The sequence below is a fragment of the Piliocolobus tephrosceles genome, chromosome 4 (assembly GCF_002776525.5).
Source record: "Piliocolobus tephrosceles isolate RC106 chromosome 4, ASM277652v3, whole genome shotgun sequence".
NCBI classification, from domain to species: domain Eukaryota; kingdom Metazoa; phylum Chordata; class Mammalia; order Primates; family Cercopithecidae; genus Piliocolobus; species Piliocolobus tephrosceles.
The window spans coordinates 40,548,643-40,566,376 of record NC_045437.1 but is presented as its reverse complement, the minus strand read 5'-3'; the positions used below and the strand labels follow the sequence as shown (position 1 = coordinate 40,566,376).

The 17,734-nt window shown below is 39.4% G+C and overlaps 1 pseudogene; it reads left to right on the top strand.

The window, feature by feature from the left end:
• Positions 1-1,665: 1,665 nt before the first annotated feature.
• LOC111545561 lies at positions 1,666-3,574 on the top strand (annotated as a pseudogene).
• Positions 3,575-17,734: the final 14,160 nt, after the last annotated feature.

Below are 17,734 nucleotides of genomic sequence, written 5' to 3'. Positions count from 1 at the left end.
TGTCCCCTCATCCTCTAGTTTTTACAAAGTAAAAACAAAGAATCAGAGAAATCTTGGACCAAGAGCAGCATATAGCATTTGGGGCCTAGAGTCTAGTCAAAAACACAGAAATCTTAGCAGTTATTTTAACAGAGAGAATTTAAGGAATTGGGAGCTGAAAAGGCAAAAAAAAAAAAAAAAAAAAGAAGCATGGAGGTGACCCAGATCTAGTAAATGCCGGAGGAACAAAGTGAAGTGGTTGGAACAGGTACTTGGGAAAGGGGCTTAACAGAGCTGGGACTCAGACTCCTGTTGGAGGTAACATGCGGCCGTCAGTGCTGGTGTCTCTAAAGGGTACAATGAGGTTAGTTACATGAGTGTGGAAAAATTGGAAGCCAGATCCACTGCAACTGCTCAGATGAACTGCTTTGCTGTGGTGAACCTGGTGGGAGCAGCCAGCACATAGCAAGGAACACATGTCTTTTCCTTCTGCCTACCCTCAGCATCCCTTCTGTGTACCTTCTTTAGGTAGAGCTGAACTGGGAGACATCCAACAAAGGGGAGACAATGGTTGAAAGAGTCCCAGAACCAGCATCACAATTCAAATGTGGAAAGGTGGGGTTACAGCTGAAAGATATATCTCAATAATCAGCAGATGCAAATTTACAGGGCCAGATTTTCAGATTGGAAAGATTAAGTCACACTGGAAGCTGGTAGAAAGAGGGGAAATGGGGAAACAAATGAGAACTGGAGAGAAACAGGCAGAGGAATTGGGAAACGGAAGAAAGACTGACTTTTCAGGAAGTATATTAGAATGGATAAAGTCGATTGATCACCAACATCAAATATTTTTAAACCCTAAACTGAGAGTTTTATTTTCTATTTTTTATTTATTTTTATTTTTTAGAGACAGAGTCTCACTCTGTTGCCCAGGCTGGAATGCAGTGGAGCGATCATAGCACATTGTAACCTCCAACTTCGGGAATTGAGAGTTTTGTACTTACACATTTTGGATGGAGTTGAGAACATGAAGAGGAAAGTCTTGTCTTCTATTCAAGAAGGAAATAAACAGATCCAGGTGGAATTTCTTTCATGACCTGGGACAGCTGCTATATATAAATTCCAAAAGTAGGGGACCACTACTATTAACTGTTATATGCTGATGTACTATGCACTGAGGGAAATACAAAACAAATAGCACATGTACAATCAGTTGATGTAGAAATCAATCAATGCATTACTACTTCAGAGAACAAACAGACTGCATCCCATATTGCAGTGTTTCTCAACCTTTTTTTTTGTTCTATCATTACCCCCCTAAGGAACTTTCAGACTTCTTTCCCCCATTTATTCCCTCCTCCCATAAAATGTTAATACTGTGGATATATTGCACATCTCTTTATACACTGGTCCTTTGGAGAACCATGAAGCATTGCAGTGTCTTAGTTTCCCCCCTCCCATGCCCTCCAAAACAAATTTTTGCCCAAGTTAAAAATTCACACTAGCCTTCCTGCCACGTCCTGTGGGCAGGCGTGGGGGAAGCGGGGAAGCTGGGAAGCTGGTGGAGCGGTGTTACTCAGCGGTCCCTGCAGTGTCACTCGGGTTGGCTCCACGCATCACTGCTGTGGTCGCTGGTTGGCTGAGGTGCATGATGTGTGTGAGTGGAAGTTGATGTATACCCCTGCGATGAAGATAGAGGGGCCTTTGTCCATGTTCAGGGACCGAGACCGCAGCTCTGGGGAGGTGGTCCGCTCCCAGAAAGTTATGGCTTAAACATCAATTGCCAATACTGTGAAAAGTTCTCTTGGTCCAACTGGCTTGGATAAAATGTTGGTGATGTAACCATTACTAATGATGGTGCAGCCATCCTGAAGTTACTGGAGGTAGAACAATCTTGCAGCTAAAGTTCTTTGTGAGCTGACTGACCTGAAAGACAAAGAAGTTGGAGATGGAACTACCTCAGTGGGAAGCCCTGTGTTATATCAGTTAAAACCTAATTATTAACACAGATGAACTGGGAAGAGATGGCCTGATTAATGCCAGTGAGACATGGATGTCTTCCAAAATCATTGGAATAAATGGTGATTTCTTTACTAATACAGTAGTAGATGTTTTACTTGTTATTATATACACAGATATTAAGAGGCCAGCCTCGCTATCCAGTCAATTCTGCTAATATTCTGAAAGTCTATGCAAGAAGTCAGAGAGTATGGAGAGTATGCTGGTCAGTGGCTATGCACTCAGCTGTGTGGTGGGATCCCAGGACATGCCCAAAAGAATTGTTAATGCGAAAATTGCTTGCCTTAACTTTAGCCTGTAAAAAACAAAAATGAAGTTTTGTGATATGGTCTGGCTCTGTGTCCCCAACCAAATCTCACATTGAATTGCAATCCAAATTGTAATTCCCACGTGTTGGGGGAGGGACTCCATGCTGTTCTCATGATAGTGAGTTCTGACAAGATCTGATGGTTTTATAAGGAGCTGTTCCCCCTTTCCCTCTGCACTTCTCCTTTCTGCTGCCATGGGAAGAAGGACATGTTTCCTTCCTCTTCAGCCAGGATTGTAAGTTCCTGAGGTCTCCCAAACCCTGTAAAACTGTCTGTCAATTAAACCTCTTTCCTTTATTAATTACCCAGTCTGGGCAGTTCTTTATAACAGTGTGAGAATGGACTAATATACTTGACGTACAGCTGATCATTACAGACCCTGAAAAACTGGACCAAATTAGACAGAGAGAATCAGATATTATCAAGGAGAGAATTCCGAAGATCCTGGCAACCGTTGCCAATATTATTCTAATAGCTGGTGGAATTGATGGTATGTGTCAAAGTAATTTGTAGAGGCTGGGGCTATGGCAACTAGAAGAGCTCTAAAAAGGGACCTTAAATGCATTGCTAAAGCTTCCAGAGGGACTATTCTGTCAACCCTGGCCAATTTGAAGGGTGAAGAAACTTTTGAAATTGCAATGTTGGCACACATGGAAGAAATGGTACAGGAAAGAATTTGTGATGATAAGCTGATCTTAATCAAAACCAGTAAGGCTTGTGCATCTGCATCAATTATCTTACGTGGGGCAAATGATTTCATATGCGATGAGATGGAGCAGTCTACATGATGCTCTTTGCGAAGTGAACAACGTTTTGGAGTCAAAATCCATGATGTTAGCTGGGAGTGCTGTAGAAGCAGCCTTTTCCATATACCCTGAAAACTATGAAACCAGCATGGGGTCTCAGGAACAGGTTGCTATTGCAGAGTTTGCAAGACCTCTTCTTTTTATTCCTGATACACTGACAGTTAATGCTGCCCCGAACTCCACAGATCTGGTTGCACAGTTTAAGAGCTTTTCATAATGAGGCTCAAGTTAACCCAGAACGTAAAAATCTAAAATGAATTGATCTTGATTTGAGCAGCAGTAAACCTAGACACAACAAACAAGCAAGGGTGTTTGAACCAACTATAGTTAAAGAGTTTGAAATTTGCAACAGAAGCTGCAGTTACCATTCTCCAAATTGATGATCTTATTAAATTATGCCCAGAAAATAAACATGTTAAACATGGAGGTTATGAAGATGCTGCTCATAACTGGGGCCCTTGATGTTCTGAAGCCCTTAATAACTGATCTGATGTCTCTTTTATTTATAACAATGTTAGATGCAATTGTCTTGTACCTTGAATTGAATATTATACATTAAAGTATAGCAAGCTGTCAAAAAAAAGTTAGAGTGGTGCCTCACCCAGATTTTCTTCACTGGTTGTTCCCCTGTCCCCTAGCTGCTCTGAGAACGATTCTAGGAGAATTCTGTAGAGGATTGCCTTAGGTCAAAGGAAACTATCTCAATCAAAGTGTTTATACCCTGGATTCCCACCAAAACCAGTGACCCATAACTCACTGACAGTAGGGCACGAAAGGTTGACCCCCGCTCAAGGAAGAAACAGCTCTGTGATAAAATTCATATTCAGCAGCTTCCTGTGGGATAAAGTAGAAGCTAATCTCTAGGTAGGACCACATATTTGCTTACCTTTCCTCTCTTGTTCTGTCTTGCTTCCTTCCTTAACTCCTCTTACTCCTCATCTGTAGAGAGCATACCCTTATTAAATTAGTTTTATAAGAATCTCAATCTTAGATGCTACGTTTGAAAACCTGAGTTAAGACACACCACTAGTGACTAGAGTCACTAGTAGGTTTCACAAAGAAGCTTCATCTTAAAGGAAAAGTGGAAGCTAGGTGAAAAGGAAGGAGTGAATGAAGTATATGGGCAATCACAATGAGCAAAGATGTGGAAGGTATTAGAGATGGTGAAAAGATTCACTTGGCTAAAGCAGAATATTAGTAGGGTAGTCTGAGGCTATTTCAGAGCTTGGCTATCCTATCTGTTGCAGGGAGGTTCTAGGTAATTGAAGAGTTTTCTGAAGAAAGCAAAGCAGTTCATTAACATCAGGGAATGACTTACTGCATTCCTGCCTGCTCACGTCAGCATGGAAAGGTCAGGCAGACACACACGGATAGTCCAAGGGTGATGAAGTGTATTGTAACAAAATTCAAGATTGTATGGTTCACCTAGGACAGAAGCGTATAGAGAAAGAAGTGACTGGTGTAGTTAGTGATCATCCAGATCCTGAGTAATAAAAGAGGGCAAAGTAGAGATTTAACATAGAATTTGAAATTTGATGCCATTTATAATAATAATTGATATTACTGCATTAAAGCTGCTGCATTATAGTGGAATTAGGTGAAAAGGGGATAGCTGTATAAGACAACCTTTTCAAGAATTTATCTTCAGAGAACTGACATTTTCGGAAGAGCTAGCCCAGAGTTTATCAGATGCTTTTCTTTTGGACAAATTAGCTTCCTGGTGAATTTCATTCTGCTTTTTGACAGAAAAATCAAACTGCAGCTCACAGATTTAAGAAAAGACCAATGAGAGATCTTCACTGAGAATCTCTGTGGATCCATTCATTTTGTGACTATACCTGAATATTTGTGAAATACCTGTTATGAACTATTATGAGTTAGACATTCTGCTGGGTACTGGGCAGACAATGAGACACACTTGGACTTCAGGAAGCCTACAGCCTGATGGACAGCTACACACAGTGATTTTTTATCTTTGAAAGGAAAGTGACAGAAGTTTGAGATCGCTGCCCAGGTTCATGATACAGTTGGGAGAAGGGGAGAATCAGGGTTCTAAAAGATCCTTGAGATAGTAATGTCTGCAGGTCATGTCAGAGATTTTGGTTATTAGCTAAAAGCAACAGAAAGACTGACCAGGGGAAAGTTGTTGACAAGAGGAGGTCTGAGTTTTGTGAAGACCATTCTAGCAACAGAATAGAGAAATGTTTGGAGGGTGCTAATCTAATAGAAATTTCTTCCTTCTTTCCTTTCAAATGATCTCTTCATGTTTATATTTAAATCCTGGTCTCTTAGTTTAATATTCAAAGGCTCTTTTTGAACTGTCTCTGCCTCTTCCACCACTTTAATCAGTCACTGCACCCTCTATTATGGTTTACATATCAGGTTTCCAATCAGAATTATGTGCAGACATGTTACAATGTTCAGATTCCCAAGTCCCATCCCCAGAGATTTTTTTTTCCCATTACTTGTAAGTTTAAGTTAAAAATTAACATTTCTAAACAGTACCCTAGGCTCAGTACTCTAGAGCAGTGCTATCCAAACAGAACTTTCTGTGATGATGGAATTGCTCTATATCTGCACTGTCCAGTATGGTGTCCATTAGCCACAGGTCACTATTGAGCAATTAAATATGGCTAGTGCAACTGAGAACCTTAATTTTTATAGTACTTTATTTAATGAATTTAAACTTAAATATCAGTAGGTGGAGAGTGATACCAAATTAGAGAGTTGAAGTTTAAAATCCAGTCTCAGACACTTCCTATGTGATAGCTGTACTCAACATGCAGCTTCCTGCCTTGGGATCTAGGCACAATATCCCCACTCTAGGAGCCAGCTCTCCCCTAATCACCACCCTCTTCCCTACATAATCCACTTCCATGGAATATATAGGTTTCTCTTCCAAGACCCTCTCCTTGAGACCCTGACGTCCAGATTAGACACACCTCCTCTGATATCATAAACTTATGCCTCTTGGTATCTCCAGCACCTTGAAGACTGCCTGAATACAGCACTTTCTACACACGCTTGCATAAATAAAGGAAAAAATGAAGAGGCAGACTCACTTAACTGAGTCAAGCATGAGTAGATATTGGTAATTAGCAGAGAATGGTTTTTTGTACTCCAAATTTGCTATATAAAATTCCGCAAAGCTGAGCTCCAGAGAATTAAACTGTTAATGATCTTGAGCTGCTGATAAGGTCATTGTCATGTCTCCAATTCCTTTGTGGCTCAGTTAATTTTGTAATGTTTGAGGGAAACATGGTTTTGGGGATAAACAAATTTCAGAGCCTGGATTAAAATACCTGGTCTGTCACTTATTAGCCATATCAGAGAAGATGTTAAGTTACATGAAACTTTCTTTTTTTTTTTTTTTTTTTTTTTTTTTTTGAGACAGAGTCTCACTTTGTTGCCCAGGCTGGAGTATAGCAGCCAGTCTTGGCTCACTGAAAACTTCACAAGCCTCCCGAGTTCAAGAGATTCTCCTACCTCAACCTCCTAAGTAGCTGAGATTACAGGGACCCACCACCACGCCTGGCTAATTTTTGTGTTTTCAGTAGAGACGGCGTTTCACCAGGTTGACTAGGTTGGTTTCTAACTCCTGACCTCAGGTGATCCACCTGCCTCAGCCTCTCAAAGTGCTGGTATTACATGCATGAGCCATCGTGCCTGGCCAAGTTACATGAAACTACTTTTTTTGTTTTTTTTGAGATGGAGTCTTGCTCTGTCGCCCAGGCTGGAGAACAGTGGTGCGATCTCGGCTCAATGCAACCTCCACCTCCCAGTTTCAAGCAATTCTCGTGCCTCAGCCTCCCAAGTACCTGGGATTACAGGCACGCTCCACCGCATCTGGCTCATTTTTGTATTTTTAGTAGAGACAAGGTTTCACCATGTTGGCCAGGCTGGCCTCAAACTCCTGACCTCAGGTGATCTGCCCACCTTGGCCTCCCAAAGTGCTGGGATTATAGGTGTGAGCTACTGCACCAGGCCCATGAAACTTCTTATACTCAGCTTCTTCATCTACAAAGTTGCAAAGGGCTAAAGGACTCAGATGATACTTGACACACATTAAAGAACTAAGCATTTGTTAAATAAATCAAAATCAAACTTATCTTTTAAAATATTTAATATCCCTAGGTAGGGATCATGTATCTTGATCAGAAGGGGAATTAGGAAAAAAATGATTGATGATAGACATCATCAGTGTTTGGACCATCACCCCTACCTTCGAGGACCCTATCAGTATGAAAGGGTGGGGTAGCATAATGAACATCATGGCAGGCTCACGGTTAAAATAACTATTCTAAAAGTCATACAGAAGCTGGAGAATATGAGAAATTGATGAGAAGAACTTGTGGAAAGGCAAAACTGAAACAGCCAAGGTTTAAATGAAATCTGGTATCATCTGAATATAAAGGGCAATTTTCTTGGAAAATTCTTCGTTTCAGATCTCTTATCATCCTTTCAATCTAAGCCTGAAGTGGATTTTGGGAACATAATTTAAGCCTCTACCTCTCCTTTCCCAACAGACCATATTTCAGCATTTGCTTGTTTTTTGTCTATTTAAATTGTGACCCTTTTTAATAACACCCTGCTTTCTTTTCTGGAGAATTTTCTCTTTGCCGTCAAAGGCAATTTTTGTGGGGAAGAAATCAAGGTGCCCTGCTTATCTTTAGGGAACAGACCTGGATCCAACATGCTCTTCAAACACTTTATCCTAGGACTTTGAATTTTGAAGGGAATGATACATGGACTGAATATATAACAGTTCAGCTGTTCATTATCTTGATATCTGAACTCCATGGCTAAGAAATTTCTGCAGTTTAAAACTCCAGGGTTTGCCCAGGTTCCTGACTTGGATCTCTGGACTCTGGCTTATTCTGAATTTAGCTAATAAATATACTTCCAACTAATTCCATCTTCTGTATACATTAGCCAAAGTTAGTTTTTGGTGTAAAGTATGCAAACTGACATGACTTTATATTTACTTAAGTCATTATCTAATGAAATACACAGAGAAACTTGAAATTTCCCCTCCAAACACTACATTTTTTAAACTTTTTTTTGCTGATTACTAAGGTAGAAGAGAAAGTTTCAAGGTTACAATATTGGTGCTTCTTGAGGTGAAGAGGAAAAGCTAGATGTTTAGGGGTATCAGGTAAGAAATAAGGATCTAATAAGGGAAATCATGTCCAAAAGTCTGTCTCTAGATTAGGGATTAAGAAACTTTTCTGAAGGAGCCAAAGAGTTAATATTTCAGGCTTTTAGGATATGATGGTCTGAATATTTATGTTTGCCCGAATCCCTATGTTGAATTCTAAGCCCCTAGGTGATGGTGTTAAGAAGTAGAGCCTTCGGGAGATGACTAGATTATGAAAGCTCTGCCCTCATATGGGATTAGTGCCCTTATTAAAGAGGCTCCAGGGAGCTTGTTTGCCCCTTGCACCATATGAGGACACAGCTAGAAGGTACCTTCTATTAAGAAGAGGCCCTTACCTCAAGACACTGAATCTGCTAGTGTCTTGATGTTGGTCTTTGCAGACTCCAGAACTGTGAGAAATAAATTTTTATTGTTCATAAGTCTCACACAGTCTATAGTACTTTCGTTACAGCAGCCTGATTTGACTAAGACAGAGGGCCACGCAGTATTTATAATAAGCCCTCAACTCTGCTATTAGTACAAAAGCAGCTATAAACCATATAAGCAAATGAACATGACTCTGTTTCAATAAAACTGTATAAATATAGGCAACAGACAGAATTTGGCCCATAGGGCATAGTTTGCTGACAGCTGCCTTAGAGCTGTGCCTGGTATGTATTAGGCATTCAACAAGCATTCATTCACTAGATGAATAAAGAAGGAATTAGTTTATAGGTTTGGCACATTTTCTGTCTGATGGTTTCTATTTTCTCTGAGTATTAGCAGTGTGAGGTGGTCAGCTATCAATGGTGAAATAGAGTTGGGACTTTGAGATAATTGATGAAGTTCCAGCGTAACTGCTGGTTTGGGATAATGTCTGATACCAGCATCAAATTTCTATACTTTGTTAGTAAGTTTACTGCAAGGAAAATAAAAGGGAATTAACATTCATTAAGAGCCTAATATAGTGTTTCTTAAAGTGTGTACATGCTTTAAAACACTTGAATTAGTAGTACCTGAGGTGTTGAGGTTAATAGGTTGTGGATTCTCAGACCCCTCCCCAGATCTTTTGAATCAGCACTTCTGAATGCAGTAATCTTTTTTTAAATCAAGCTTTTAAACTGATTCTTTTGCAAATTACTGCTTGAGAACCAATGGCTTAGCTGGTATCAGGAACTTAAAATGTATTATGTAATCTGCACAACAACTTTAAGAAATAAATATTAACCCCATTTTACAGATGGAGATACTGGAGCTTAAAGAAGCAAGGAGAATTGCCCAAAGTGCAATTCTCCTTTATTATTACAGATAGTAAATGAAAGTCTGAGATTTCACACCCACATTTGTCTATGTTAAAACTCACACATCCCCACTATGCTATTCAGCCTCAAGCAGCACCAGCAAAAACAAAAATATAAATTACATTCTAGTACATTACTCAATTGGTATCATTTGTGAAAATGTCTAAAATACTACTGACATTAAATCTGAAAATGAAAGATCTGAAGATGGACAATTTTGGATTGAGACTTAAGGAATGCTGTACAAGTTAAGGAGAAGCAGTCATATGCTACTGCTGAAGTCACCGGGATTGGGGAAGAATTTGGAATCAGGAGAAGCTTCTATAATATTTTCTTTTCAGTTATCTTTCACAAAGGAGATATATTAAAGATACTTTTCAGAAGCCCTTGTTGGAATCAGCTTGCTGCATGCCCTTTTAAGTTTCTAAGTAGACAAATTTAAATTCACTCCTATGAATGAGATCCAAGTTGACTTTCTATAGTCATATTGTATCTTGTTGGAATGTAACATATTTAGTCCTACCATATAGGCCATTCAATTATTTCACAAAATTATGACTATGTTTCAGTCAAAACAAGGTAACTTCCAGCTGGGCGCGGTGGCTCACGCCTGTAATCCCAGCACTTTGGGGGCCGGTACTGGTGGATCACGAGGTTAGCAGATCCAGATCGTCCTGGCTAAAACAGTGAAACCCCGTCTCTACTAAAAATACAAAAAGTTATCCAGGTATGGTGGCGGGCGCCTGTAGTCCCAGCTGCTGGGGAGGCTGAGGCAGGAGAATGGCGTGAACCCGCCGAGATTGTGCCACTGCACTCCAGTCTGCGCTACAGAGCAAGACTCTGTCTAAAAAAAAAAAAAAAAAAAAAAAAAAAAAGTGACTTCCAATTATTTCTAACTATGTACTACCAGCACTTTGAAATAGAACCTTAGTGCTAGTTCCTTGATATAGGTCATCCCTTGACCAGTGGGCCAGCTGGAAGTAGGCTAAGCATAGTTATTGTTATTCCTCCATCCAATGGAAAGCTCTAAGATAGTGGCTGGTGAGATCCTTGTCTTGTGTCCTGAAGGTAAAAGAAGCTACTGTGTACTTATTCTTGGAAATGAGGTTCCTTATATCCTCCCACTGAATTGCCAACTTATGCGTATCTCAAGTTGTACAAGTTTGCTGCACAGATAATTTTATTCTAATCTTTAAAAGACTACCCTTTTTGTTCAATGCTTGAAAATACAAGCTAACTATGAGAATTCAAATGTTGTCACATGCTCTGGAGTTCTAGTAGAGTAGTGCTCTGTATTAACTCTGCAAGAAAAAGAGCCTATTCTGAACTTATTAAAACGTGTGTTCCTATTGAAAGTGTGAACTGTATTGTCAAAATTTAAGAAAGTTTAATAATATTTCTGACTATATGCAAATGAGTGTTTATGGATACTCTTTTGAAGGTAACCTTCCTGTATGATGTGACTCAACTCTTCTAAAATGATTGATATATGGTAAATTGAACTTTAAATTCTCTTGTGTTATTTGATCAAAATCACAATCGTCACTTTATAAACTGTATGTGAATCTTTTTCACCACAAATTTGAAAAATTAATAGCTTGGGTTTTACTTGACGCCTCCTGCTCCCCATAAAACTGCTGGCAGTGGCTGTGTGCTTATTTAATACCAGTCTAGGCAAAGCTTAGATGGAAAAATTACATCTATTACAAAAAAAAGTCCATTATAATATGCTCACAAATTATCATCTATACCAAGGCTCATCTACACCAAGGCTCAGCTACTTTTAGCATGGAAAATTGAAAAGGGACCAGACAGTCAAAATTATAGTGTTTACAAAGGACAACTTTATGAGCCAGAAAGAAACTGCCCTAAATTCCTACCAATGGCAGAAAAGAATGCCTTCCTCCACAACCCAGCCAAAAGGTTCCATCTGCCAGGTGATATTGCAGTACCAAGGAACAGATGATTCCATAGTCTGCCCTGATTCCCTCAATCGACAGGGAGTCTAATGCATAGAATGTAACAGGAGGAAAAGCTGAGAGCTCGAGTCCTGAAAAAAACCTGCCTGTCCAACAACACTGCAGGGTCAATAACCTGCTAACAAATGTCCTCTGAAAGAAGTAAGAAATCTCAAAGTTAACTTTCTTAAGGGAACACACAAAAGAGCTACCCAAGTTATAGGCAAGAAAAACTCCTTGGCTGAAAACAAATCTTGAGATTCCTCTTGAACTTTTATCCTCAACAATACAGATCCCCTCTGTCTTATCAACATCTGTATATAAGAACAGGACCATTCCATATATAAGAATAGGTGGCCCGTGCTAGGTAGGGCACATGGGAAGAAGGGTGTTTTTGCACCCAATTAGAAACAAAATGAGCCAGATGGTAACAGGGACCTGAAAACAACAGACCTCCATTAAGTAGGAAAAGAAATTAAGATAATTTTTACCAGTAGGAAGTCAAGCAACTCATCTATGATGCTACATGAAAAAGTAACAGAGTTAGCATGACTGGGTACCATGCTGTAGGAACTAGGGTTTAGGTGAGGACTCCAGATTCCAGGATAACTGTGGGGAGAAGAATAAATTTCTCAGTCCCAAGGAACCAAAGTAGAGATTAAATGCAGAGGAATAACGCAGTAATCTTTGTAAGAGCAGAAAGAGTATCTTCTTTATTTTTCGGTCCCACCTTCCAGCTCAGTGCCTGGCACATAGGGAGTGCAGTTGAAACTACTAACCATTTCATTTACTTTTTCTTGAATATTGTTTCTTTTTATCTCTGTGATGTTATCCTTTTCTGGTTTTACTTTACCTATTTCAACCATACCGTTTCAGCCTCTTTGAAAGGAGAGGGGCCCTTTTAGGATGTGCCTAGGCACTAGTCTGAATGAGACTATTGCCCTTATAAAAGAGTCTCCAGAGGGCTCCCTTGTCCCTTCCACCATGTGAAGACATGGCAGGAAGGTTCCATCTATGAACCAGGTAGTGGACCTTCACCAGACTTCGAATATGGCGGCACCATGATCTTGGATTTCCCAGCTTCTAAAACTTTGAGCAATACATTTCTGTTGTTTATAAACAATATTTGTTTATATTCTGTTTTTTATATTTGTTTATAAGCAACAGAGTTTGTGGTATTTCATTATAGCAACATCAATGGACTAAGACAACCCTATGGCTATTTACAGAGATTTGTTGTGAAAGAAACGTAAAAAATAAGCAGATGAAGACTGGACAAACGGGGTTGAGCTATTTTTTGTTTGTGCTATAATAGAACAGTTATTTCCTGCAGGTAATTCTGTTTTGTCTGAATTGTGTTTGCTTACTTATGTTGTACCCCAAGGATAATAGCTGAGCTTAATTTGAGCTGTTAGCAGACTCATAAAGGAGGGGCCTGACCTGAACTAGAAGAGAAATGAAGTTAAACATATATATATATATATTTTTTTTTTTTTTTTTTGCCAAAAGTAGCTTAAGAAATGAGAAGTTATTTTAAAATAACTGTGTGAAATGATGACAGGAAGGGAAACAGGTTAAAATATTCTCTTCTTAAAAGAAGGAAATAAATAATTTTGAATGGATGGCCTAATTTTATCATTTAAGAGTATCTTTTTAACCAATGAAATAAAATGAACATATATTAATATAAGTCAATTAGGATTGAGACATTGCAAAAACTGGTTTTTAAAACACAGAGATATTGTAGTCTGCAACAAATTAGAATACTTCTATCTACTTTGCTAGAAAATTTGCATATTGCATTGCTAAATTGATTGTCTAGAATATTCTTACCACTCTATTGACTAAAGCTTAAATATCTTCACTGGTAAAATGCCTGACTTTAGAAATCCCGTATTAAATCTTACAATTGTGACATGTTTACACATATTAAGACAAATATTTAGATCTTGCTTTACTAACAGATTACTTTAAAACTAAAGTACCTTTTCTATTTCCTATCTTCATTTTGATTCTAAATCCAGTAAACAAATTTTATATTTGAGATCAGATAATTTTCTTTTCGTGGACGTATTTGTATCTTTACAGAAGATAAGGCACTGTAGTTAGACGTTTCTCATAAAAACTGGCCTGGTATTTGTTGAGCACTCCTATACTTATGACAAATTGAATTTCCAGAGAATGCACTCATCCATATTAGGCCATGTGTTTGGGCTTAATGTTCAGAAAACATGGACATTACACTAAGACAGCAAGGGTTGTATAGATTTTACCAATTTTCCAATTTTTACTTGGAAAGCTTAGTTCAAATTGGCTAAAATGGGAGAACTGTCATGTAAGGAAAAGTGACATAAACAATACCAGGAGCAGTTTGAAAATGGACACAACAGTTCGTTCCTAAGTCACATCTAGAGATCAGCTTATTAGAATGCAGATTGGACTAGAGAAAAATCATTGAAAACAGCAATACTCAGCAGATGAGAAACTCACAAATCACTCAGCCTGAAGGCGGCACAGGCTGAAAGGTAATTATTTGTTAGTAGGCTCGGTAGTAAGCACATCTCAAAAATAGACTCATGAAAACCAGTGATGAGCCGGGCGCGGTGGCTCAAGCCTGTAATCCCAGCACTTTGGGAGGCCAAGACGGGCGGATCACGAGGTCAGGAGATCGAGACCATCCTGGCTAACACGGTGAAACCCCGTCTCTACTAAAAAAAAAAAAAAGAAAAGAAAAGAAAACCAGTGATGAAAGGCAGCAGGAAGGCAAATGGTTTGAGCGTATGAGGAGGCAGCCTCTCTTCCAAGCTGTGAAGGGACAACAACCAGCGAGGTATAACTGCTGTGATGCAAAGCCACTTCATGAGCCAGACTAACAGAAACACCAGAAGCAGTCCCCGGGGGTTCAGGGTAGCATTTACCCTGCTTTGCCTGCCTTCTTCATTTGGGTTGACTATGTAAAGGAGTATGATGGGTTGAATTGTGTCCTCCAACCCCTACATTCATGCCCAAACAGAACCTCCAAATGTGACCTTGTTTACAACTAGGATCTTTGCAGTAGTAATAAGTTAAGGATTTTGAGATAAAATTATCTTGGATTTAGGGTGGGTCCTAAATCCAATGACTGGCATTTTGTGAGAAGAGGAGAGGACACACAGACACAGGGAAGAAAAAGGCCAAGTAGGCCAAGTGAAGACAGAAGCAGAGGCTGGTGTTATGCTGCATACACACCAAGGAATGCCAAGAGTCACTGGAAGCTGGAAGAAAGAAGGAAGGATTCTTCCCTAGAGCCTTCAGAGCAAACATGGCCCTGCTGATACCTCAATTTCAGACTCCTGAAACTGGCCTCCAGAACTGGGAGAGGATATATTTCGGTGTTTTAACCCACCGAGTTTGTAGTATTTTGATATGGCAGCTCTAGTAAACTGATCAAAAGAGCAAACAACTCGATAAAACTGCCTGAGACAATCACAAGTCTGCATTAACCCACTGCATCTGACTACATAGAGGTGGGCTTGCTCAGATTGAAAACATCTCATTTGTTAGTAGAGAGAGACTAATAGCAGATAACACTGCATGGGTGGAGTGAACGTAGCCAAGTGAATATCTTATTATATGCACCCACATTTTAAAAAATTGCATGTATGTGGGGAGTGGTATATGGGAAAATATTAATATGAAAATTATGTATTAATTCCCTAGCTGATAGCTGTCTCCCAGGAAATCTGGCATACAGGTAAATTGTGTTGAAGATTAGTAAGATGTAAGCATATGCCTGGCTTCCTGAGTGTTGAGTGGGAAGATAAATCTGGCACTGAAAAAGGAGTATAACTACAGCAAACCTGGTGCAGCAGGAACAGCTAATAGCAGCTAAAGGCTCCCAAGTGAGTGCAGCTGATAGGTATTTAATAAATGTGAGTTCCCATCCTGATTCCCTTCCCATGTTGCTAAAATAAATCAGTTCTGCAGAATTATGTTTTATGTATGAAATACTTCTGAAGCACGGTTATATCTAAACAAATCAAGCCCGATCAGAAATTCTAATCTTTGTCTTTTTCTTTCAATTAAGAAGATCCAAATAGATATTTCACGGCAACTCTTTAAAAGCTTCCTGTTTCTATTTCTTCCTACCCCTAAACTGGGAGTGTCTCATTCTTGATGCCCCAAAAACATTGTACTCCATGCTATTCAGTGCTTATCTTAGTTCTAAGACAAACTCTTTTTTCTCTGTTATCTGTGACCTCATGACATGCTCTTGACATTTCAAGTCCCCTAGATGTAGTCAGGTTCCCAGGGAGTAGGGTGCTTCCTTTTGCACTATTTTCTCAAGAGAGTACATGTGACGGGATTTTATTCTTTTTCTCCTTGATGAAGAAGGAAAGAAGCAGAAAATAATCAGGCAAAAGATGTCAGGAAAGGACTGCAAACCTCCCGACATTAAATGCTTTTATTCAATTATATACAATCTAATAAAACTACATTTGACGTTCTTGGATAGCACATTTCTCTTATCTCATCTCATTTAGATGACTACTGATTCTTCATTTGCAACCTATTACCCAAAATTGCTTGATGGTGATAGGTGACATATGATGTGGATGGGGAAACAACACTAAGATGAGAAACTTGCCTACAGGAGTTATCACTAAGAAATATAGGGAAATGTTTCTACATTTCTCCTTGCCCTAACATATCATTGTTCTTGCTACAACTATTTGACTCCTACTGATTTTTTAAGGCCACCTTTTATATTGTACCTCTACTGTGAACTCTTTTCTATCTTCCCCAGGGATGATCTCTTTGTTATTATGATACCACATGACTTATTACACAATTGTTTTTCTTTTCTTTTCTTTTCTTTTCTTTTCTTTTCTTTTCTTTTCTTCTTTTCTTTCTTTTTTCTTTTCTTTTCTCCTTCCTTCCTCCCTCCCTTCCTTCCTCCCTCCCTTCCTTCCTCCCTCCCTTCCTTCCTTCCTTCCTTCCTTCCTTCCTTCCTTCCTTCCTTCCTTCCTTCCTTCCTTCCATCCTTCCGTTTTCAAGGTCTTGCTCTGTTGTCCAGGCTGGAGTGCAGTGTTGCCATCTTGGCTGACTGAAACCTCTGTCTCCCAAGTTCAAGTGGTTCTTGTGCCTCAGCCTCTCAAGTAGCTGGAGCTACAGATGCATATCACCACACCCAGCGAATTTTTGCATGTTTAGTAGAGAGGGGGTTTCCCAATGTTGGCCAGGCTGGTCTCGAATTCCTGGCCTCAAATGATCTGCCTGCCTCGGCTTCCCAAAGTGCTGGGATTATAGGCATCAGCCATCGCGCTCGGCCATTACACAATTATTTTTGTGTTAATGATTTGTAAATTGTTGATTTATCTATCTGTTGGCTTTTGGGCAAGGAATTTTATCATGAGAGTAAAACATATTCCTAGCAAGTATTCTCTTAATAGTAAATATCTTTGAATATTTCTACATTTCAACTAAACTGAGGTTATCTATACTTTTCCATGTACTTTCAACTAAGTATAATGAAGACAATTGGGCCTCTGTAATTCCAAAAAGGATAATATCTTAACTCACTGGTTCAGGCTTTGTCTTTAGTGAGTTTTTACATGTGGTTTTTGATTAACTAGTATGACTGAGGCAGTGCATTTTGTGTGGCTGCTTAATTTCATAGTCCAAATGACCAGACCGTCATCATGTTAGTACGGATATTCTATTATCTGTCAGATGTAAATAAGTGGCTTCCCCTGAGGAAACAAGAAAAGCTTGGAGAGAGTAAAGAGATGGTGGAGATCATGCATTCAAAAAGACCATGACAAATAACCTAAAATGTGGCTTCTGGAGAGGGCTGGCAGCATCTGGCCCCTTTACACTCAGGTTTCCATCTGCTTCCTCTGAAGGACTGCCCTCCACTAGGCTTAGCCCAGTCATCCATGGACTAGAGCTCATCTTGGTTGGCTCTCCAAAGGTCTCTTTTACACCAGAGGCTTATTTTGTGTAAGGTCCGTGAATAAAATTAGTTAGGATATTTTTCCCTAGAAGGCTGTGAGACACATAAAGGCAATACTGAAGAGGAGTGGTAAGAATTGAGAAACTCCTCCTTGTACACGTGACTGAGTGAAAAGATACTGAACTTCGAGACTGCAAAACCATCCTTGGTACACAAAAGTAACTGTGAGAAGTGTGTAGAAAGAGTCTTGCTTATTGCTGGCCCAAATATTGGTTTGCTGTTAAAGTACAC